The following is a 23,936-nucleotide window of genomic DNA, read 5'->3' on the forward strand; positions in this document are numbered from 1 at the left end:
TCTCCTTTGCCTTGTATTTATTTTATTTGTTTATTTATTCTTTGTGTGTGTGTGTGTGTGTGTGTGTATGCAGGTACACATATGTGGAAGTCAGAGGTCACAGGGCATCAGTCTTCAGCAGCCATCCGCCTTGGTTTTTGAGATAGCCTTTCGGTGAGACTTGGGGTTGCTGACTCTGCCAGCCTGGGCGGCTCGAGAGTCCCAGGTATCCTCCTGCCTCCAGCTCCTCAGTGCTGGGATTGCAGCTTCTCATCACGTGGCCTTTTACGTGGGTGCCGAGACCTGAGGACGGAACTCAGTTGCTGAGGCGTACACACTAGCCACTGTGCTGACCAGCATAGCTCCCTAGCCTTTCTCTGTGTAGCCTTGGCTATACTAGACTCACTTTGTAGACCAAGCTGACCCTGAGCTCACAGAGATCCACCTGCCTTTGCCTCCCTGAGTGCTGGGATTATAGGCGTGTGCTATTGGGCCTAGTTTTAAAAATTATTTAAAACTTTATTTCATATATATGTGTGTTTTAGCTACATGTATCTTCATACCTAGTGCCAGAGGAGGCCCGAAGAGGGCATTGGAGCCCCTGCAATTACAGACAGTTGTGAGCTGTCACGTGATTGCTGGGAATCGAACCTGTGTCCTTTGCAAGAGCATCTAGTGCTCCTAAGTGCTGAGCTGTCTCTCCATCCCTCGCTTCCCTTTTTCTAGGAGTTACGCTTTTCTTCAGAAGTGGTGGTTAACTCCAATCCCAAGCACTCGGGAGACCGAGGTAGGCGGATCCGCAAGTTCCAGGCCAGCTAGAGCCATGTAGTGCAACCCAATAGGAAGGAAGGAAGGGGAAAAAGGTTTATTTTCCTTCAGAGATTATCCTTCTGAACTCTTCGGAGTTATAATGAGTAACAGGAACAAAGACAGGGTTAGCAAAAAATATTTTAAAAATGGAATCATGTCCTTTAAAACTGATGATCATTGACAGGCTTAAAACTGCCAGAAGTTGCTGGGCCTGGTGGTGCATGCCTTTAATCCCAGCACTCGGGAGGCAGAGGCAGGAGTATGGCTGTGAGTTCAAGGCAAGCCTGGATGACAGAGAGAGTTCAGGAAACCCTGTCTTAAAAAACCAAACCAAACCAAAACAAAACAAACTGCAAGTTTTGAGCTAAAGCCTTCCTTGGGCCTGTTTGGGAAGATGCAGTAAGTTTGGCAAAGTTCTGGAGAGCTGGGAGCTGACATGCCCAGCAATGGGAAAGCTGGTGGGCAGAGCAGGACCTAAAGGATTGCAGCCCTCAGGAGACTTGTAGACTGACTGCTGGAGGGTCTGGGTGAGGGTCACTGACCCTCGGCCCTCTGCCCAGTCTGTGCCGTAGTTAGATTCGTTTGTGTCTTCTATAGCTCCAGTCTGTGCAGAGGGGAAGGGGCCAGAGAGATGCCATCAGTGCTCCCTGTTGGCGTCTGGGATGCCGCTGCTGCCAGCATTCCTGACTTTCAAAGATAGGTCCCATTTCAGCTGGGCGGTGGTGGCACATGCCTTTTATCGCAGCACTTGGGAGGCAGAGGCAGGCAGATCACTGTGAGTTTGAGGCCAGCCTGGTCTACAAAGCGAGTCCAGGACGGCCAAGGCTACACAGAGAAACCCTGTCTCAACAACAAAAAGATATATTTCATTTCTTAGCTGATGTCCGGAGCCGTGAGCGTGAAATAAGTGCTAACACAGAAGGAAATGGATGATGGGAAATGCCCAGTCATTTTCCTAAAAATTTCAGGCAGGCATTGGGTTTTGCAAGAAGCAAATGCCTTCTTAAAACTGCTCCTTAGACAAAAAGGAATTGATGGGACAAATATTAGCTAGTTAGGTTCTGCACTGGACAGACTTTGTACCTTGGCACGAGTGGCCACAAGAACCTCTTGAACTTTTGCTACCAAGTAACTCTGAAAAGGCTGATGTGTGCACTGCTTGAGTCATTGGGGCCTTGCAAAGCCAGGTGGGTGAAACCCCAGCACCCTCCACAGTGGGGGCTTGGGAGTTACGGGATCATGGCATTATTGCGAGACAAGAGACGGATCCCAGATGGGGCTCCTGACTTGACTTTTCCCCCAGAACTCACTATTGTCTTAGGAATTTAGAGCCTAGAGGAAATGGCCCAGATTTTATACTTAGCAGAAACCTGTGTCCAGCTCTCCAGTGGACCACTCTGTGGCCGACACATCGGGCCAGTTACTTAGCTTCTTGACCCTGTTTCCTCATCTGGGAATGTGGGAACAAGGTTTGTAGAGATCTGTTGGGACGTACTGAGTCGCACAGGGGAGTAAGAAGAGGCTAGCACGGAGTAGGACCTGAGTTTTGTACCAGTTTCTTCCTGTCAGAAATTAGCTTTTTTTTTTTTTTAAATAGAATAATCATAGTATATTGTCTCTGATCTGCTTGGGGTTTGGAAACAAGACCAACCTATTTAAACCCACAGGCTGATGCCACAAGAAGCCATCTGTTAAGTACCTGTTGTCTGACAGGTTCCAGGTGCAGAGAGTCAGGGCAGCTTGCAAACTCAGGCTGACTCCTGGAGCTGCTGGCAAGCTCTTGCCTCTGGTAGATTTTTGAGCCACCTGTTTATAACTTTTTTACAAATTAAAAAATTTTTTATTTATTTACATGTATGTGGGCACTTGTGTGCCATGACACTCAAGGAGTTCAGAGGACAAATTGCGGGAATTGGCTCTCTCCTTCTACCAAGTGCAGGTGCCTTTATTGCCGAGTCACCTCCCGCTGCGCGCCCCACCTCCACCCCTCCACGCGCGCCTTAGTTCAACTCTGAAATTCCTTTAAGTCTGGGGGCCCAGCCAGTGAAGGCACTTGCCACCAAGCCTGGCCTCTTAAGTTACAGGCCCAGGACCCACACGGTAGACGGGAGAACGGACTTCTGAAAGTTATCCCTCTGACCGCCACACATGCAGCGTGGCACGCATGCGCCGCCCATCTCCCCCGCCATAAATAAATTTAAAAAAAAAAAAAATCAAAAAAAGGAAATTAAGTCGGAGTTTGACCAAAATGGACGTGATCTCAGAACCTGGCCTTTCTGTGATTCGTTATCACGAGGAAGAAAAGTTTAGGGTTATTTTCCTGGGGAAGTTGGTGCCTGGCAAATGAGGACCAAACGGAGACCCTAGGAGGAACTGCGAAGGTTTGCAGGGTCTTCCACCTCCCGCCCCCACTTCGTGACAGCTCTATTGCGGCAGCTTGTGCGCACGCTTCTTTTGAGTCAGCGAGGCACAAGACAAGTAATTTCCCATCCCGGAGCTCCCTGCTGCGAGTGGATCTGATGGGATGTAGCTGCTAACTTACCAGATTTGCATGCTTGCAAGACTCCTTTCCCTTGGCAAGGTTCGGGTCCTTAAACCTTCCGGGAGGTGATCCTTTCTCTTTGGAGGCAGAGGCAGGGTGGGGAGGTGAGGCAGGAGGATAGCGAAGGCCAAGTGCTGGCTGCCCACCCCGGGGGGGGGGGGTTGGGAGGGGGAGAGTCGGGAACGTGGAATCCTTGGCCGGGCGGGGAGGGGAGGTGCGTCCTGCAGCTGGGGCTGGAGCTTCAGCCGGCCGGCAGGGGGAGGCCGGGCCGGGGCAGGCGAGCAGGGTGGCTGCGGACCCCGTCGGCGGGCGGGCGGGTGAGCGGGCAAGCGATCGATTGATCGATCGCAGCCTATGGCTGCTTATGCAACCCGCTGCCCCTCGCTGGCTCCGCGCCCTCATCTGCCAACACGCTCTTCTCGCTCTCTCTTTGAAACAGGAAGTGCACTGCTGACTGTAACGTGCTGCCGGCTCCCAGGATGGAGGAGTGAAGTCTCGTGTCGCAGCGGTTCCAGCCCCCGGAGCCCGCCCCGCAGCCGAGTCCTGAGAGAGCCCTGAGGGAGCAGGGTGGCCACCTGGTCCAGGTGCGCGGTGGGGGGAGGGCGGGCCAGGCCGGGGAGGCGAGGGGGTCATCGCTCGCTCAAGGGGACTTTGTCGACCGCCTGTGCCTGCCACTGCGTCCTCCTCCAGGAGTCCCTGCCACTTTGTCGCCGCCACCGCCCAGGTGTATGGGACAGGGCGGGAATGTCTGGGCAGCGAGGTTTAGGGACCTCCCGGTGCTCCCCTAGATGAGCGCTCTCTAGGCTGGGCTACCCCCTGGGCTGCCCTGGGACCATGTGGGCCGCCTCCGGGAGTCCCCAGCTGCCCTCGCCACCCTCTCCAGCTGCTGCCCCAGCAGCTGCTCTTTGTTCCTCACTCGCTGGCCCGAGGCTGTCTAAATACCGTTCTGGGAAGCCCGAGACCGCCGGGTGTTGCTGAAGCTGGTGTGAACGGAAAAGTGGAGCGGGAAGGGAGGAAGCTGGTGAGCTCTGGGTTTGACAGCTCGGCCAGGAAACCGAGGGGCTGGGTCGCTTGTCGAGCCAGGCCTTGAGGGGACTGGTGCAGACACACACCGGAAAGGTAGGGGCCACAAATGAGCGACAGCAGTGAGTTGTGAGGTGTTTAGTCTGGTGTCTGGCTGTTTAACGCTGCTGCGGTTTTACTGTGTGGAAACACGGTGCTTTACAAATATGAGCTGGACCTTTTTTTTTTTTTTTTCCACTTATTAAATCCAAGTTGTCACCAAACAAAAATAGAGATTGACTTTTCTCAGCCTCCCCAGGTAGATGTAATTTCCTAACCGTGCCTTGCTTGGGTCCGGATATTAGTAGAAGGAGGGTTTATGGTATAGAACTTGCGCCTTCATTTCCGAGGATTCAGACTTAGACTGACTTCCCCCTCGCTGGGAGAAGGCCTGGCCCTATCTCACTGCTTCCATGGCTGTCTGGAGAGACGCTAGGGAATCACCTTGGCTGAGAAGACGATGTTTGACATGGTTATTGTGACAAGTTAACCAGCTGAGCAGCGTGGAAGTCAGCAGCAACTTCTTGCTTCTTTTGGAGGCTGCAGCGTGAGCCAGTGACAGAAGTGGAGGGAAGTGAGGCTGCCAAAATGAGGGTCTTTTTCTGTGTACATACTTCAGTCCTTCGTCTTGTTGGGCAACCATGTCGTCCCAAGAGGCAAGCTGATTCCCGAATTGAAATACATGCCACTTCATGGCAGCCATACCTGTTGGGGGCTTGGGGGTGGGGGTGCAGGGACCAAGGTCTTACCATGGAGTACTGACTAGCTTAGTACTCAGATTTTCTTGCCGGCTTTCCAGATGCAGGAATCAAAGGCTTGCAACTCCACACCCAGCCTTAACAATATCATTCTAATAGCCTATAGTCTAATGCTGAGAGTGTTGCGGTAAAGTATATATATATATATTTTTTTTTTTTGCATACTTAATTTTGCTTTAAAAGAAAACTCTCAGATATGCCAATAAGTTTGTGCTGCCGTCTTTCTCATGTCAACAGTATGGAGTCAGTTTCAGTGATAGCATCTACTGGTTTCAGTGACTCTTCAGAATATTCATCTGTTAGACATCTTTGTCACACTTATTCTGTGTGTGTGTGTGTGTAACGACTCACGCGGCGTGGCACACATTCGGAGGTCAGTCATATGGGTCCCAGGGATCACCTCAGATCACCAGGCTTGGTGGCAAGTGCCCTCACCTGCTCTGCCAGTCAGCCGCTCCCGGGACATTATTCTCCTTAAATGTAGCTATTTTGAGCACCGCAATAACATCGGCAATCGGAATAATACGGTATTTTTTTTTTTTTTTTTATGGCCTAAGCAGTTAGATCTGCCTTGACTTAGGTTTGAATTTAACTGTGTATTATATTTGTGCATATGCCTCTTCTTTCCCCAGATATTCCCCAGGAATAAAGACAGACCGTACAAGAAGCGTCTTTCCTTCCTCTTCTTTTCTTAGTTCTCTGAGGCTTGAACTCAGGGGAGCTTGTGTGTGCTAAGCGAGCACCCGTCCACCCTGCTCCACTTGCCTTTACAGCAGATGCTTCTGAAGGGTTCATATGGTCAGGTTATTTTTCATATTTTCATATCCAGGTATATGCACCCCCCTGAGGGTTTATAAATTGCTTGCGGGCTTTGCTTGGCGTCTACCTGTCACTCTGCTTTGAGACACAGCGGACTGGTTTTTCTGACCCTACGTTAGGAACGGGGATGTACTCCCACCTCAGGAGAGTTTTAATACTCAGAAGTAATACGGCCTTGGGCGTCCTTCTCTGTTTGCAGCGCTACTTCCTGTATCCTACATGTAGCCAGCAGGTCTTGGCAGCACTGAGGTAAAACAGCCCGTTCATGGAGAGGGAGCTGGGCCGATTAGGTCTTCAGTGGCTGTAAATGGAGATGCTGGGACTCAGACAGGGTCTTGGGTCTGTGGCCCTCGACTCTTCGCTGGTGTCTGGAAAATTGATGCCTTAGAAAGAGAGAGCAGCAGTGCTAAATCAGTTGGACCTTTTGCTGGTCCAAAAAGGACCCAGGGTGAGTCTTTGCTCCTCTTCTTCTTCCTCCTCCTCCTCTGTTTAGACCTGGCCTAGAGAGTGTGGCCACTTCTGTGTCTGTCACTAGGTTTAGTTGTATTTACACGAGTTTGATTTATGTTCTGCCAAAACTCTTGAAGGTGCGTTTTAATCTGCAGCATGCCATGCCTCGTGTCAGCGAGCATGTGTGGCTGCAGGGAGTTGAGTCAGCACTCCTGCAAGAATTAAAAAGAACCTTCTCAGCTGGACGTGGTGGCGCACGCTTTTAGTCCTTGCACTCAGGAGGCAGAGGCAGGGGGAAGCTCTTTAGTTTCAGGCCAGCCTGGTCTACAAAAGGAGTTCTAGGACAGCCTGGATAGTTAGAGAAACCCTGTCTCAAAAGACAAAACAAAAAGAAAAACAAACAACAAACAACCCAACCCCCCAACACCAAAACAAACAAAAACCCAAAATAATAAGTAATAATAAAGAAGAAGAAGAAAAGAGAACCCTCTCTGGCTTGTGTCTTAGGAAGTGAATCAGTTCACACCTGGTGTGTGTCACACCTGGTGTGCGTGCTGCCCTCACACACTCTCCAACTCCCCCAACTGCTGAAAAGGCCACATCTTGGAAAAACAAGAGCAAAGTCATCTAACTTTACATTAACACACGACATGTGTTTGTAATAGTTGTAACAGTCCCTCGATGGGGGCCGAGGTACAGTTTAGGTTATAGACTAGAGCCTGCATTCCGTGCATGAAGCCCCAGGTTTTACTCCCAGCTCTGTGTAGATTGTGTGTGAGGATAACGCGTGTGTGATCCCAGCATTCGGGAGGTAGAGACTGCCCAAGCCACATCGGGTCTGAGGTCAACCCCGGTACGTGAGGCATTCCTTAAGGAGAGTTTCGCATTCTCAGGAAGATATTAATTAAATCTGTGGTCCATCTTCTTTGGGAGATGATGCACAAAACACCTGTTTTCTTTGTAATAGTAGTGTGTTTAGTGGCCTAAAATCCCGGCTCTGTCATACTTTGTCAAAATATTACGGAGAAGAGAAAAGAGAGAAATAGAGGAAAAGTGACCTTTTTTTTTTTTTTTTTTTTTTTTCTGTTTCTAAGGGAACAATGAGTTGATGCACCCAGGCTTCCTTAAATGTCACACGCTGCCATTTCTGTCTGTCCTGAGGACTTGCTGGAGAGCTGGCTTTGATGGTGAATGCCAAGGAGAAGTCAGTGGTCATGAGCGGGTTTGTGGCAGGGATGAGTGCAAGCTAAGGTTTTCCTTGTCTCAGAACACTCTTGTTTTCCTTCATGTGGGTTCTAGGTAAAATCATCTCTGTCAGAGGGTGTTTGTTGCATTGTGTCCCACCTCTTAAAAAAAAAAACAACAGGGTGCTTTTATTTACTGGCATGCCTCAGAGGGCTTGCCTTACTTAGACTTTGATTTGTGTCATCTCTGGTGACTAAATTACTTAGTGTTACTCTGCTAGGTGTGGAGTAATAACTTCGGCTGTCTGTGGGTGATTAAGCCCTTCGGGCGGTGGGATCAGGGAACGGGCTTCTCCCACGCCTTAGTCCAAGTCAGGACCAAAGTAAGACTGCTTCCTACTGAAAGTGCAGAGATGCTCAACACTCACAGTGCATTGCCTACCAGACTGCAGCTCCTTGCGTGTGCATTAGATTGGTGGTGTGCGAAGTCCTGACTTGGGAGCTAATCTTGTTTCCAGGCTAATTGTTTTATCATGGTCCACTTTGAAATCTTTACAGTTACTCAGTCATGGGTAATGGGATTTCTTCTTAGAGTCCCCCCTCCCCCCTTACATACACATGAGCACCCCTTCCTTGCTTTTGCCAGGACTCAGACACCAACTGCGGAATAGCCCCTGGCCTTCTGTCTTAGCAGTCACAGCCTCCACACCAGCCTTGTGTTCATTTCCCAGAAGCCAATAGTGTCTCACCCTTCACCTTCACAGCCTGTGACAGGCAGGTGGAGAACAACCTGCTGGTTACCATTGGTTGTCTTCTGCAATGAGGAGAGTGTGGACATTCATACTGAGCCAGGCTCTTCCGTTCTCCTTCCAGCTGTTGGGGCGATTCTGTCAGTGTTTGGCTTAAGGTGGGTCAGTGATGTCCACTAGGGTTAATACATGAAGTTCTTTATCCAGTTTAAAAAACGGGGGGGGGGGGGAGGACAAACCAACCCCCCTCCCCAAAAAACCAAGCAAACACATGTATTAGGCCAGATGCAGAACCTGCCAAAGCTCAGGAGACTGAGAGGTTGAGCCTGCTGAGACCGTGTGTGTGTGTGTGTGTGTGTGTGTGTGTGTGTGTGTGTGTGTGTGTGTGTCTCCCCTATTTATTTAATGTCTCATATATTGTGTGGGTGATCTGTGGTTCTCTTGTTACTGTGTATGCTGGGTAATGACCCTTTATATATGAAAAGAAACTGAGGCAGGCATAGATTGTGACCTATATAGATTTGTGCAGGCCCCAGTCTGTAAAGAGCCCCCTCTCTGCCTACCTACCACTCTCCTTAGCCCAACCTCTAGACAGCAGTGACCACGGTTGTTTGGTCTGACCTGCCTTTTCAGAGAAGTTTAACTTCAAGCCTTGGAGAATGTGCTGACGTTAGGGATAGAGTGGGAGAGTCAACGCTTTGTTTTTTAAATATGTCGTTTTTATCTCCACCAGTGCCCCATGATGACTTACTTGTTTGTGGGGGTGAGGGTGAGGGGGTGGTCTCATTTGCCGTGCACACCAATCTGGCCTTGGACTCCTAGAGATCCACCCACCTCTACCTCCCAAGTGCTGAGATTAAAGGTGTCCACCGGCATACCTGACATTGCATGATGCCTTAATTTTTTTAAAAAGTTTTCATACAAGCATGTCTATTGAACATTTTCTCCGTACAACCACCTTCACTTTTTTCCCCTCCGCTTTAGTGCCGTGTATCCGTCTAGATAGGGTCACTTTTTTCATGTCGTAAGATCAACAAATGATTTTATGTCTATGTAAAATCTAGAAACCATAATGACATATTTTATTAACAGATTTCCTGCAGTTTCTACCTGCATAGGTTTTGGACCCCGTAGTTTAATTTTGCCTTTTGTAATCACTGTTAAAGTTGAGGTGTATCTTTCTATATTAACTAATTGTCCTTTCCCTGAGTGTCTTGTCATCTCTTTGGTATCTTCTGTTGGCTCTCCCCTTCTCTTGAAGGAGTTTTTATAGAGTATCTGATATGTTCTGTGAATTAACACTTTGTTGCTCTTTAAAAATATTTTATTGTTTTAAATAATGTATGCTTTTCTCTGTGAGTGGGCATGCGCATGTGTCTCATCACTTTCCCAAACTGCGTTCTGGAGTTCTGTCCTGTTATGGCAACTTACTTTTCGCTTACTTAAACAGTTAGCCTGGAAACAGGGTTGGAGCATCAGGACTTTGAGCATCATCAGTTCAGTGCACAGCAAAGAGGGAGGGGGAAGGTCTCCTGGGAGGCCAGCAGCATGGGGGGGTGGGTGTCTGGGTCTGGAGTTGCCGCCCTTTGACATGGTGCTGGGAACTTTCACCTAGTTTGCCAATTGTCTGATAACCTTGTGGCACTTCTCAATAATAATGACAAAAACCTGTCTTAATATTTTAATATGTTGGGGGATGGTCTAATGTATTTTGATGCTGATTAATAAAGAGCCATCTGAAGTGGTCAGGGCACATGAGATAGGTGTGGCTAAGGTTCCCGGACTTACAGAGAGAGGGGAATCCTGGGAAGGAGAGGAAGAGACCTGAAGGGAAGAGAGAAAGGCCGCCATGGGTTAGGTGGAAGAAAAGCACATGGCCAGCATGGATGGAGGATTCGGCCCAGATGAAGAACATTAGCAAGTATTTGGGATTGTGGATGGGAGGTAGCTTGATAGAAAATATTAAGAAGAGATGGCATGGGATTGGGGCATTGAACATATATATGTACACACACACATATACACACACATGTATACATAAATATACACACATATATACATATATGTCTTAAGATTTTAATATATATACACATGTATATTTGAATACCTCATATATATGTATATGTGTGTGTGTGTGTGTATATATATGTGTATATACATCTGAATATGAAGGTTAAGAGAGAGAGAGGTGCTTGGAAAGACAGACACACCTGACAGTGGGAGTGCACTTTGTTAAGAAAGGGCTCCTGAAACACCCCCCCTCCTTTTTTTTTAAGTTGTAGAGCTATCAGTCTTTAATGTTACTGGTGGCAAAGTCTGAGTAGTTTAAGAAAGCTTCCTCGGCTGGAGAGATGGCTCAGAGGTTAAGGGCACTGACTGCTCCTTCAGAGGTTCAATTCCCAGTGACCACATGATGGCTCACAACCATCTATAATGAGATCTGGTGTGTAAGCACACATGTGGGCAAGAACACTGTATACACAATAAATAAATGTTTAAAAAATAAAAGCTTCCTCTATCACTGCAGCTTACTCTTTTATTGGGTTGATAGATTACTCATAGTTTTGACTTTTAATTTGATATACTTACGAATAGCAAGTTCAAGGCTAGCTTGGGCTGTGTGGGAAGACCCTGACTCAAAAGAAGTAAGCCCAAACTCTAAAACTTTCAAGGAGTCGTACTTTAATTATTTCCCTCTCTTCTTCCCTTTTCCATTTATACATATCTCGAGAGGCAGAGGCAGATGGCTCTTTGATTTTGAGGCCAGCCTGGTCTACAGAATGAGTTCCACGGCAGCCATGGCTGCATAGTGAAACTCTGATTTAAAAAAAAAACAACAACCACAAAAAGAAAAACCATAAAGACAGGAAAGAAGGAAGGAAGGCAGGCAGGCAGGCAGGCAGGCAAGGTCTCATTTAGCCCAGGCTAGCCTCAAATTTGATATATGATCCTCCTGCTCACACCTCTGGAGTTTATAGGCGTGTGCCACCAGGGCCAGTTTAGCATTTTTATTCTTTTTTGGTTTTTCGTTTGTTTGTTTGAGACAGAGTTTCTCTGTGGAGCCTTGGCTGTGCCTGGTGGCGCACACCTTTATTCCTAGCACTCGGGAGGCAGAAGCAGGTGGATCGCTGTGAGTTTGAGGCCAACCTGCTCTACAAAGCGAGTCTAGGACAGCATTTTTATTCTTTTAAAGGGTCATATTTTGAAGAATTCTCTTCAATATTGCTTTTATCATCTAATCCGCCCTACACAGTTCTGGTCCTGTGGCCATTGTGGGAATGTGCGCTCTGTTCAGGTGACTTACTTGTGTGTTCCTGGGCCTTCGATACACTGTTTCATTGTCACTGTTTGCATGGCTGACATAGTATATCATAAGTTAAGAAGTTCACAGGCACTTTGGGTTGTTATTTTAGACTTTCTCTGCTGGGGATCAAACCACAACATGTCCACATGATCACAAGCCTTTTCCGTCTGAGTTATACCCAGCCCTAAGGCCGTCCTAAGGCAGGCTTCTTGCTCTTGGTTGGCCGTCGTTGTAACTTCTATTATATTTTTTCCGTGACAGGCTCTACTACTGTATCCCCAGCTGGCCTTCAGCTTGTAGCCAGTGATAAATTTGGACTTCTAATTCTCCTGTCTCCACCTCCTGAGTGCTGGGATCACAGACATGTCCCACCATGCCTGGCCCGTGCAACGCTGGGGATGAAACCCAAAGCGTGTTAGGCCAACGCCGTAGTAATTAAGCCGTAGCCACAGCTGGTGCTTCAGTTCCTTACACACATAAATTCTCTAGATGTGTCTAATGATACGGAGCATTCTGTGGTCTCATTTGAAGTGAACTTGCTTTTCATCTCTTTATGTTCTTGCTTGCTGTTTGGCCGCGGTGGCTTTTTCTCCTACTCTGGTCCTCATGGCAGGGCAGCAAGCGGTGCCTCACTCCAGAGGCTTTGCTTTCTTCTTCAGCGCTCTCTGTGAGCTGTGTGGCTTGGGTGGTTTTCCAGAGTTTTATGAGGTATGATGTGGTAATACTTGGGTGCGTAGCCTTGAAAGCCTGTTAATTACAGATGTCTCCTTATTACTGGGGAAGCAGCATCTGTTTCAGCTTGGTCCGCTCCAACTTTGCTGCTCCGGTGTGTTCTCAGTCCACAAGGTCTCATTTCTGCAGCTTATATTGCACTGAATACTACATTATTTTATTTAATAAGTAAGCTTTTTGCATTCCTGGGTAAAGTGAAATGTACTTTGCTTGGATTCTTATTTAAATAAGTACATTTGATCCCAGTGTCCGTTGCATGACGAGGTATGCAGAGACGGTGGTGTTTCCTCCATCTGTTTCAGGATGATATGGATGACAGGCCATGGTTTTTGTTTTTGTTTGTTTGTTTGTTTGACAGTCTCGCTGTGTAGCTCTGGCTGTTCTGGAACTCACTCTGTAGACCAGGCTGGCCTCAACCTTCACAGGGACCCACATGTCCCTGCCCTCCGAGTGCTAGGATTAAAGGCGTGTGCCAACATGCCTGGTCTTAGTTTTTCCTTCTTAAGCAGGGTCTCTTGTAGTCCAGGCTGGCCTCGTGTAGCCCAGGCTGGCCTCAAACTCCTTATGAACCTGAAGGTGACCTTGAACTTTTGGTCCTTAAGCTTCTACTTCTCAAGGGCTCAGATTCCTGGTGTGGGCCGCCATGTCCAGCTAACGTTACGCCAGGGTTTGGGCACCTTTGTGCTTCCTGGATGCTAAGTAAATACGCTACTGTCACACACACATCCCAACCCTTTGTCTCCAGCTCTTAAGGTACTATAGGAGAGAGTTTTGATTTTTATTAATTACTGTCAGTTACTAAGCTTGCATTAAGTCCGATAAAATTACAGTGGTCAGCGTGCTGCCTCCAGAGCCTGCTTCCACAGATAAACCCAATCTCTGTGCTGTTAGGGTTGTCCTCCCAACTACTGGGCTTTTAAATAGGCTTTATTGCCTATCTGCCAAGTGATTGTAACAGCCCTTAGTGCTGACGGGGACTTCATCAACATCAGAGTTTCCCATTTCTCATTCTGGAGTCTTCTGTGCTACCCTCACTGGCCATCAGACCCACAGTTCCTAGTAGCCCCTCTGATTGGCATCGAAGCTACGCCACCCATTCTGCAGATGCTTGCCAAGCTCCGGAACTATTAAATCTCAGCCCCCTTCTAGCTTCTTCTTAGTCTTTGCGCATCAGACGTTGTGTTAAGTTCGAAGGATGCAATAGAGAATTGAAAACTGTCTGAACTCAAGACAGCACACAAACCACTGTCTAAAATTTAGCTCACAAGACAGACACATGCACCACTAACCAGAACTCGAGTTTAAGACATGTGATTGGGGGCTGGAGAGATGGTTCAGAGGTTAAGAGCCCTGGCTACTGCTCTTCCAGGGGTCCTGAGTTCAATTCCCAGCAACCACCTGGTGGCTCACAATCCTCTGTAATGTGAACTGGTGCCCTCTTCTGGCCTACAAGTGTGCTTGCAGGCAAAGCACTGTATACATAATGATAACTAAATCTTTAAAAAAAAAGACTAGATCACACAGATGACAGAGACAGAGGGCAGGATGCCGTGGCAAACAACAGAGCAGGACCCACAGAAACTGATTCTGAGCTTTCCTATTTGAGAGGAAAAGAACTCCTGGTGTTTAGTATGAACACGTATTCCCAAGCTGAGTAGGGAAAGCTTTCCTGAAAAGCTGCAGCCACAGCTCAGAGATAGAGAATCCAGTGTGTGACAAAGCGGAGAGAGCCTGGGGTGAGTGAGGAGCGGAAATGCCGAGGAAGAAGAGAGCAGAGGGCATCTTCCTTTAAATCCTTTGTTCAGTCCACACCTAGGTTCTTCCATGCCGTTCTGGAAGTGTGGCCTTTATCCCAACAGGACTGTCAAGTCTCAGACCTGAAAGAACTGCTCAGTTTACTTTCCTCAGGTGTGGAGACTAGGAACAGACACCCAGTGGTCCGCACCGATTCTGTGGTCTTCAGTTGAGGTGAACAGGAAGGACAGGACAGCCTGGAGAAGAAATACTTAGGAGAAAGACTTGGTTTCTGGCCAGATAGAAAGTGAGAGCGGAGTAATGAAGGAAAAGGAAGGGCAAAGTGAGTTTGGCTGCTGTCGTTGCTGAGGATGATGAGACAAGGACAGGTTTGGAGAGAAAGGCGAGTTAGCAAGCTTTCTGACACTTCTTTATGCACTCGGTGGGGACGGGGCCACGCAGTCCACAGCGCACACGCGGAGGTCAAAGGACAGCTTGCGGGTGCCAATTCTCCCCTTCCATCTTCTGTGAGGCTTGGCAGCGCGTGTGCCGTTACCCACGGAGCTGCGTTGCTGGTCTTTTGAATTTGTTTGAAGTGAAGCTGGGGGTGTCTGTGGAGCGTGGAGAAGTGTGGGTCCTGGGAGGAGTGCGAAGGCAAGGCCAGGTGCACACGGCTGGAAACGGCGGCTCAGCATAACCTTGAATGTAATTGACATCCTCCGGGCATGGCCACAGGATCAAAGACAGAGCGAACAAACAGAAAGGAGTTAGTCATCTAATCCTCACAATAACCCCCGTGAAAGAAGTACGGCTGTTGTCCTTTTCGTACAGGCTAAGCAGCCAAGTCACCCAAGTGGCTTTAAGTAGGGAGCAGCTGCCATGTCAGGGGACACAGAGCGCCGTTAGTGAGGCGGGCAGAGGGGAATAGACTTGGTCAGGTATTCAGTTGGTGGTTAGAAGAGTTAAGTGTAAAGTTAGATCCTTTCAGGTGAAGAAAATAGATGAGAGGCAGGGCCGAGAGCGGGAGGCTGGCTGTCTGTACACTTACAAAGCACGTGTTGATGATTTGTTTTGTTCTGTGTGTTTTTTTGTTTTGTTTTGTTTTCCTTCGTTTTGTTTTGAGGCAGGAGCTCACTATATATTCCTGGCTGGGATAGACCTCAGTTTGTAGACCAGGCTAGCTCAGAGATGCCTCTGCCTCCTGAGTGCTGGAGTTACAGGTGTGGATGGCTCACACTTGATCGGCTGATCGAGAAGTGATTAAAGTCAGGAAAGGGAACCATCTACAGAAAAAGGTTGAGAAAGCATGGGGGTGAGGGGAAGGCACGCTCAGGAGCACTCACACGAGGAAGTCTTGACAGGATGAGAGTTCCACGTGAAAGTGGGTGACCCTGCAGGTGGGTGGGGAAGGAAACAGTGATTTACTCCTTCCTGTTGCTGGGAGATTGTTAGCAAAGGAACAGCTGACATCACTGTGAGGGACCTTGAGACAGACATTCAGAATTTACCTCGGTAAACTGTAAACTGGATGGGGGCGGGAATCAAGAGTTGTGCATTTGTTTTATTACATTTACTTATTATGTGTCTGTTATGGCACACCTGTGGAGGTTAGGGAACAGCTCGAGGGAGCTGGTTCTCCCCTTCCTCCATGTGTGCCTCCAGCTGGAGGTCTTCAGGCTTGGCGGCCTTTACCCACTGGGCCGTCTTGTCCACCCTAAGTTGTATGCTCTTTGGGAGGTGGGAGGGGGCGGGGGCAGTCCTGTTGGTTTTGTTGTTGGGCAGTAGGCATTGACTATGAAGCTTGTTTCCCTGGTTGATAGACTGTTTTGCTAACATGTGAGTGTCTGAACCATGGCCTGGCCTGAGGGCTGAGTTTAGCAGCTGGATGTGGAAGGAAAGAGGACAAGGAAGATGGCGGTGGACGTCAAAGACTGAATGTGAGGGAACCGGAGTGCTAGCTGCAGGGAAGCCATTCACCTTATGTCTGGCAATGGAGGAGGAAATTAAAATTTATGTCTTCGCACATCTCCTCGGGCCCTCGGGACCCTGGGTGACTTGTGCATTATTAGACAAAAATTAATAGACTAGATCAGGAAAAGACATGGTTCTTGGGCCGGTCTCATTCGGGGTTTGCTGACATGAGAATCTGGTCAGCTTTGGGATAACTTGCGCGTGTCCCGGGGCGTCAGTGCGGAAGAGGTCACAACCAGGAAAGGAGACAGATGGGAGGGTGAGGTTGTGTGCTCCTCTTGTGTGACGTGGTCTACTCTGCAGCCACCTTTTAAGAATGGAGCTAGCCCCTAAAGCCCCGGAGGTGTGGCTGGCATTACAAGGTGAGCCCAGGCCAGGTAAGCCTTGTGGAGATTATGGTAATCACTTAACGAGCTGCGGGGGTGATAGGACACTCCTTTTACAATTAAGCCGCTAATCTTTCTCTAGACTCTTAGTGATCCCAGAAACCTGGGTTCTCCCCTTCCCTCCCTGCATTTCACGATTACACAACTTGGTGCTTGGAAAATTCTTCACAGGAAGAGACAGGGTGTAACAGACTTAGCGAACTGTTTTTACAGAATTCACCCTTTTAAAGCTGAGAACACCGTTCCATCTCCACTGCATGTCTCTGGTTTCCCAAAGTCCTGTTTTCTCCCCATAATTAAATATTCTTCAAAGTGAGGCACAATTTAAAAGTGAAAACCTTTTCATCTTGAACTTAAACCATCGTCTCTAAATGCATTCTCCCATTTCCTGAGGAACAACAGGAAGGATATTGCTTCCTCAAAATAAACCAAAGGGCCTGAGTGTGAACTCAGGGCACTTGGAGATCAAAGATTCCAGCGTGGTCACCCAAGGGGAGGTCCCCAGTCACTGCTACAGCCTCAGAAAGTCAAATCTAATACTAGTGTTTATATTTCGGCTTGGCATGCAGTGCGGGTATATATGTATAACTTGGAAACGTGTAGCTCGCGTGTGCTTGAGTGGCCTTGGAGTCTGTTAAGATGCCGTTGATGAGCATGGTGTATCTCGGTGGGGAAATGACATCACTTTTAAGGAGATGGACTTCAGGCTAACTTTCTGCATTGTGGTTTGAATAAGAATGGCCCCTATAGGCTCATTTACTTGAGTGTTTAGTCATCAGGGAGTGGAACTCTTTGATAGGATTAGAAGGATTAGGAGGCGTGGCCTTTTGGAAGAAGGGGTTGGGATCCCTTTCTGTCCCTCCCTCTCTCCCTCCTTTCCTCTCTCCCTCCCTGCCCTTCTCTACCCCCCACCTCCTGGCTTATGGATCAGGATGCGGCCTCAGCTACTGCTCCAGCACCATGCCTGCTGCCGGTTCTCTGCCAGGATGATCAGGCTCCCCCTCTGAAACTGAGCAAGCCCCTAATTAGATGCGTTTTGGGGGAGGGTTGGTTTTTTTTCCAAGACAGTGTTTCTCTGTGTGTAGCCTTGGCTGTTCTGGACTCACTTTGTAGACCAGGCTGGCCTCGAACTATAGAGCTCCACCTGCCTCTGCCTCCCAAGTGCTGGGATTAGAGGCGTGCGCCACCTCTGCGCGCTATTAAATGCTGTCTTTAATGAGAGTTGCCTTGGTCATGGTGTCTCCTCACGGCGATGGACCAGTGACTAAGACTGCATCTATTTGAACCCTGTAGCCCAGGAAGCTGCTTCGCTTTGTTCTGATAGGAAAGGGTCAGCAGCTCGTACACTGAGCTCCGTTGGAAATGAAGTTTGTGGTAGTAATTACGTGCACGTCTGTCTGTCTGTCTGTCTGTCTGTCTGTGTTTAGGTGGGAAGGGCATGTTTGCTAACACTTATTTCCAGAGCTAGGAGTTCATGATTATTGCCATTTGACCCACAGTGTGTGATTCTCTGTTCTGTCTGTGGTGTACAATAGGCCAGACAGTTTTATGCTGGGAATATTCTGTATAATTGCCACCTTTGTACAATTATACTTTCAACAGACCAAATCCCCGCAGTCCCCCACCCCGCCCCAGCGTTTGTCTTTTAAGAAAAGGTAGGGAAGCCGGGCGTGGTGGCGCACGCCTTTAATCCCGGCACTCGGGAGGCAGAGGCAGGAGGATCGCTGTGAGTTCGAGGCCAGCCAGGTCTACAAAGCGAGTCCAGGACAGCCAGGGCTACACAAAGAGACCCTGTCTGGAAAAAACCAGAAAAAGAAAAAAAGAAAAGAAAAAGTAGAGAGATCTGGGCGTGTTAATACACACCTTTAACTTTAGTACTCAGGAGGCAAAGGCAGGCAGATCTCTGAGTTTGAGGCCAGGTTGGTCTAAAGAGTGAGTTCCAGGACAGCCAAGGCTGTTACACCGAGAAACTAAGGTTTAGGAAAATTAGTGTGACTTAATATAGGTGGACAGATGGCGACTTGTTGCTATTGTCACTGTTTTTGAAGTAGTACAGATTGACTCTAAGCCTCGTGCGTGACACCCAGGCTTGCACTACAGCTATAGCCTGGGCTTGCATGCATGCATGTATACATACATACATACATACGTACATACATACATGAAATTGCTACTTAAAGAGATTATGAGCAAAATGTAACAATTATTCTTTACAGTACTTTGATGTTTTACAAGTAAATGCTTCTGGGTTACTTTAAAAGAATATTGAAATGTCACTGAGTTTTCAGCAGGAGGGGGTGAGGGTAGCGAATTTGACTTCGTTTTCATCTTCATTTCTGAACAGGGATGTGATACACTGGAGGGTCAAATTAGCAGAGGGACCCTGGGGATTGTTCTAGGGTCTGCCCTTGCCTCTGCTTACCTTTGGGGCCTGGCCTTGCTGCCTTTGTTTTTTTTTTTTTTTTTTTTTTTTTGACCTGCTGGTTTGCTCTGTGAAAATCAGCTGGGGCTAAGGATGATTGTGAGGAGAAACACAGCCCTGTTGTTAGGTTAAATGCAGAGGAGGGGTAGTCTGTGGCCGGACTCTCAACCCTAAAGAGCAGCAGTGAGCTAGCTACCACAGCGTGCTGGCTACCTTTGCTCTTGTAAAGTGTAGTGCTTTAATGACCACTCAGGAGAAGATTGGTCCACTTACCCTTTCTCCCATTATTTCAGTACTTGCCTGTTCTCATCTCTTGCTCTTTGAAGGAAGAGACCGTGTGGTCTGTGTTGCCACAGGTGCCCAGTATGAGCTCTAGATACTAGAATAGTGCATTATGAAAACTGAAGGGAAAGTTTTTATTATGACAAAAATGGCCTTGGCAGGATCCTCAAAACTATTCACAATTGTAACCTTAATGTACTTTTTTTTTTTTTTTAAATAAACCTTTACTTACATCCAACATAATAAAAGAAGCTATTTTAGGTAGTCTCAGAATTACACTTCTTTGCCATTTACAGTGTTAACTTTTAGGTAATTCGTGTGTTTGGTAGAGTAGAGCACTTTATAATTTAAAAATTAATAGTCACCCAAGTTTTATTCTCAGATAGAATAGCCAGAGCAGAACGTTTTATATTGTCTAAATATGTAGTCACCCAAGTTTTAATCCCGCCTTATGGACAGGCCCAGTAGTTTGAGGTCACTCATCAGGCAAATTTACCATTTGTGCGCCGATGTTGCAGGCTAGCCTACAGATGTGCTGCTCCGGGAGGCGTGTTCCCCACTGGAAAAGGTGCAACTGAAGACCTCTGCCCTCTCATATCTGTCTTCAGTCAGTAACATTATGAACTAAATCTTTTATGCTAAAACTGAAAAGACTAACACAATTTGGCTCTCACCCATCCCTTGTGAAATGACCAGGAAGACAAAACTCTTGCCTCTTTTTGCTCTTCACTTTCTCCTCTGGGTTTTCTTTTTGTTTATTTTATGTACATTGGTATTTTGCCTGAATTTCTGAGAGATTGGATCCCCTCAAACCTGGGTTACAGATAGTTGTGAGCAGCTGTGTGGGCACCGGGAATCGAACTCGGGTTCCCTGGCTCTCTGGAAGAACAACTGGTATTCTTAACCCACCGAGCCATCTCCCCAGCCACCTCTATGAGTTTTCTAAAGCCCAGAACTCTCTACTTTTCTAGGCAACTCGTTATTTGGCTTTCATTTTTGAGATAGGGTCTTCTCTGATTCAGAGGTCCACCTGCCTCTTCAGGGATTAAAGGTATCTGCCATCCCCTACCCCCAGTAGTTTGTTTATATTTGTTTGTTTGATTAGATTTCCTTTGAAATTCTTTCAACATTCCCCATTTTCCATTTTGAAGTTCCTATAGGGAACCTCATCTGCCACAGACGATGATGCTCTGGGATAAGGCAGGTAGGTATGTGAGCTGCCAAGGAGCAGGTCTCCACAGCTGGGCTGCAGCTGAGGTCTCTACTGTGCCCAAGGGGGAGAGAATTGAAACTTGTTGAGGCAGAGTCCGGGCGGGGCTGCGTGTCCTGCAGTGTGTGTAGACCGCTGGGTGTTGAGAGCTTCGTGCTGGAGTGCTGGAGCAGCCCCGGGGAAAGACCCGGGAGAGCTCTGGCAGCGGTGTGTCTCCGTCAGGAAGTCAGGCTGGTTCTTCCTCTTAGGAAGGGTGAAGGGACGGTGAAGCTCTGTGCAGCTACGCCTCTCACGCGCCTGTGTGATTCTGCGCTTTCTACACCCCTGTCCTTGATTGTTTTTCAGAACCTATTACTATTTTGAGATTAATAGTCGCTTCTTGCGAATATGTGCCACAAAGTGGCAGAGTGTGCTGCAGGACATTTCAAAGGTTCGTGGGAAATTCTGTCGTAATCCCAATAGAAAAATTCATGTGACAGGTTTTTTTTGTTTTTTTTTTTTTTTTTTTTTTGTTTTTTGTTTTTGTTTTTAATAAAACAAAGCCAGCAACTGAAGCAGCATTTAAAAAAAAAAAAAAAGCAAGCATTTAACATAGTAACATTCAAAGATGGACTAAGGTGATTCTCACAGGCTGAGGAACGGTGGCAGGAACATTAGAAGTCCCAGCTGTTTTCTGTAGGGACAGACAACTCCATGTGTGCACAGTAGAGACACTGCGGTTCCTAGGATGGCAGGCTCCGAGGGGAGGTCTTTCAGGCAGGGTTTGATGGTAGTGCAGGGTGTGCCAACATAGGCGCTAAAATGATGCAATGCAAAAATGCATGTTGTGTGCTCAGAGGTGCTGGAGCGGCCAGAAGTACCCTGGGTTCATAGCATTTTTTTATTTTGAATAATTCAATAATAATAATTTTCTGTCATTACTCATGCCAAAATTCTTGGTGGCCCCTGTTTACTTAATGTGACCATCAAGATGAGGCGGACTCACAGCTTCAGAAGCGGCGTAGAAAGAAAACATGTACATTGTAGCAACTTGTTGCTGGGGATAGGCTTGCAAACTGAAGGAGGTGGCTCCTGGGCTGCCTTGGCATTTCTGCCCTTCCCAATCCCTGTGCCCTTACCGCCTGCCACGGGGGGAGCAAATGTGGAGCCAACCGCCCTTCCCCTGCCTTCTACTGGATAAGCTGTTTTTTCCTATGATTTCATGGGCGATATATTCAAGACCTTGTTCCTATTTGGTTTTTATAAAAGTTTGTTGTTTCAAAATAATTTTAAAAAACCCTTTCATCTGGTTCTTTGTTATGGTAAAATAATAAATCCCCATTTAATGAAAATATAGGAAATAGAGGAAGCAGTTGAAATGAAGCCGAGTCAGAGTGGATTTGGGTCTCTGCATCACTTCCTGGCGGCTTCCCGGGGGTGGCGGGGCGGGGAGGGGGGCACCTTCACATCACTCCACACGCCCGTGTGTAAAACAAGAGCATCAGTGGTGGCCGGTGTCACAGGCCAAGTTGAGAACGACACGGCATATGAGCGCAACAGCCGCTCACACGTGCTCCGGCTTCCTGTCTGCGCCTCCAATGTGAGCGGAGTGAGGATGCGCAGCCCTGTTGCGGTGGGCGGGCTGCCGTGGGAGCCGGTGCCGGCTGGCCTCCACCCCTCTCGCCCGCCCCGGTGCCTAATTTGTAACCCTAATACCTGGAACCTCCCTGAAGCCCTCTCTCTCCCATGATGCTCTGCTTTCCCCTTTAGCCCAGGAAGACCAAGCCTAACTTGAGAGTTTTTCTGCTACAGACCAGGCCGGACACAAACCACTGTTCACGTATATTCTCTGTGGTCTGTGTTAGTTTAGTTTTTCCCCTTTGTTTTTCTGAACTTTGGTGTGAAGATGCTGTGTTTTATAAAGAAAGGCTTGGTGTCTTTCATGTATAATGTATTCCTAAACTAATTCCAGCCAGCCCTAACCCTTTGAGATTTTAAAATTGCTTTGTTCTGGTTTTGCACATTTTTGAAATATTAAAAATGTTCTTGATGGAGGTGGGTCATGGGAAAATTTCCCAGGGTTGTTTGTTCTTGGAAAAGCGTAAATTTGCATAGAAAGGTCTTGTTCAGGGGTCAATTCTGCCAGGTGCAGGGCTACTTGAACTTGAGTGCCCCCCTCCCCCACCCCTCCTAGCTTGTTTGGTATTTACTTCTCTGTTTTTGGAGGGAGACAAAGACTCTTCTAGCTAACTCCCATAAAGAAAGGTCTGAGCGCCTGGGTTTGTGCTGGAGCCACATGTCAATATGAGGGTCAAATGATTCCTCTGGTCTGTTTTTTCCTCTTTGAACCAGGCCCTTTCCAGAAAGGACACAGGCTTGTTTTGCATATAGCCGCCTCTGGGTGTGATGTGTTTGTGATTTAAAAAAAAAAAAAAAACCCGTTCATAATAGTTGCCAAGGTATGAAATTGCAAAGAAAACAAAAATAATTCCCCCCTCAGTCCCCCCCCCGCCCCAAACAGCTTGCACAAAGCAGTCTTTGAGTGCAGACGTCTTTGCTTTACAAGGATCTGTAGTGCTTCCCAGACAATTCCCACTGCCCTTCCTTTTCACTTAAGTCCCACCTGCAAGGAGCTGCCGAGGTACTCAAGTATTCCCCAAACTCTCTTTTAACTGAGTGTATGTGCATACTCTGTGTGTGTGTGTGTGTGTGTGTGTGTATTGTGTACGTGTGTATGTGGAAGCCAAAGGACGATCTTCAGGTGTCATTCTTCAGATGAATTTCACCTTGGTTTTTGAGAGAGGGTCTTTCGCTGCCTTGGGACTTCCCAAGCAGGCTAGGCAAGGCAGATGGACAGTGAGTCCGGCCCAGGGATCTGTCTGTTTCCGCCTCCCCCGTGCTGGGAACAAGCACGTCTGGCTCTTCTTACGTTGCTCTGGGGATCCAGCTCAGGTCTGAAGCACTTTGCTGCTGAAGCCTCCTCCCTGGTCATGAAAAATGGAAGTTCCATCTGATATGCCTGGATGCTCCCCCATGCTAGCTCCCTTCTAAGGTCACCATCAGTCAATCTTCCTGGGGCCGCCGCGGTAGCTATGGCCTCTGTGTCTTTATGCACTGAGGCTGGTATGTCTGCCACCTGCTTAAGCTCACAGTGCTTTTCTTTGTGCTCAGATTTCCTAAGAAAAACATAGGGCCTTGTGTAAGGAGGTCCCAGCCTGAGCCTGTAGTATGAAGCTGCTGTGTCCTCGCCCCGCATCCACCCGCCCCCATACTCTCGGGGCCCCTGCACAGGTTCTTCCCTCTGCGCCTGCGGTCTGTTCTGCCCTCCCCCCATTACCTCCCTTTGTCTTAGTTCAGATGTCATCTCCTTCCACAGGCCTTCCTTAACTCCTCGCCGAGCCCCCCCCCCATATTGCCTGTGTTCTGTCTGCCTTTTCTAACCCATTTCAAGCTCCATGAGAGCTTAGCTGTGCCTCTCTTGTGCCCTCGCTGTGTTCTGAAGTTGAGCACACAGTAGGACCACAAATGTTCTTTGAATGAACGAACATGATTTAAACCACCCC

At 47.9% G+C, this 23,936-nt stretch overlaps 1 protein-coding gene across 4 annotated transcripts in view; it reads left to right on the forward strand.

The window, feature by feature from the left end:
- The window catches only part of Lrrc8d (leucine rich repeat containing 8 VRAC subunit D), a 111,093-nt gene that overhangs the window by 24,490 nt on the left and 62,667 nt on the right, over positions 1-23,936 (forward strand). For 2 of the 4 annotated variants that reach the window (XM_051170608.1, XM_051170607.1), the window contains exon 2: positions 3,771-3,915. The gene's annotated coding sequence lies outside the window, so the exon portion shown is untranslated. Of the gene's footprint in view, positions 1-3,090; positions 3,171-3,412; positions 3,436-3,770; positions 3,916-23,936 lie in introns of those variants that run through there. The other 2 variants (XM_051170609.1, XM_051170610.1) reach the window with 2 other exon arrangements.

Source organism: Acomys russatus, chromosome 28 (genome assembly GCF_903995435.1).
Source record: "Acomys russatus chromosome 28, mAcoRus1.1, whole genome shotgun sequence".
Lineage (NCBI taxonomy): Eukaryota > Metazoa > Chordata > Mammalia > Rodentia > Muridae > Acomys > Acomys russatus.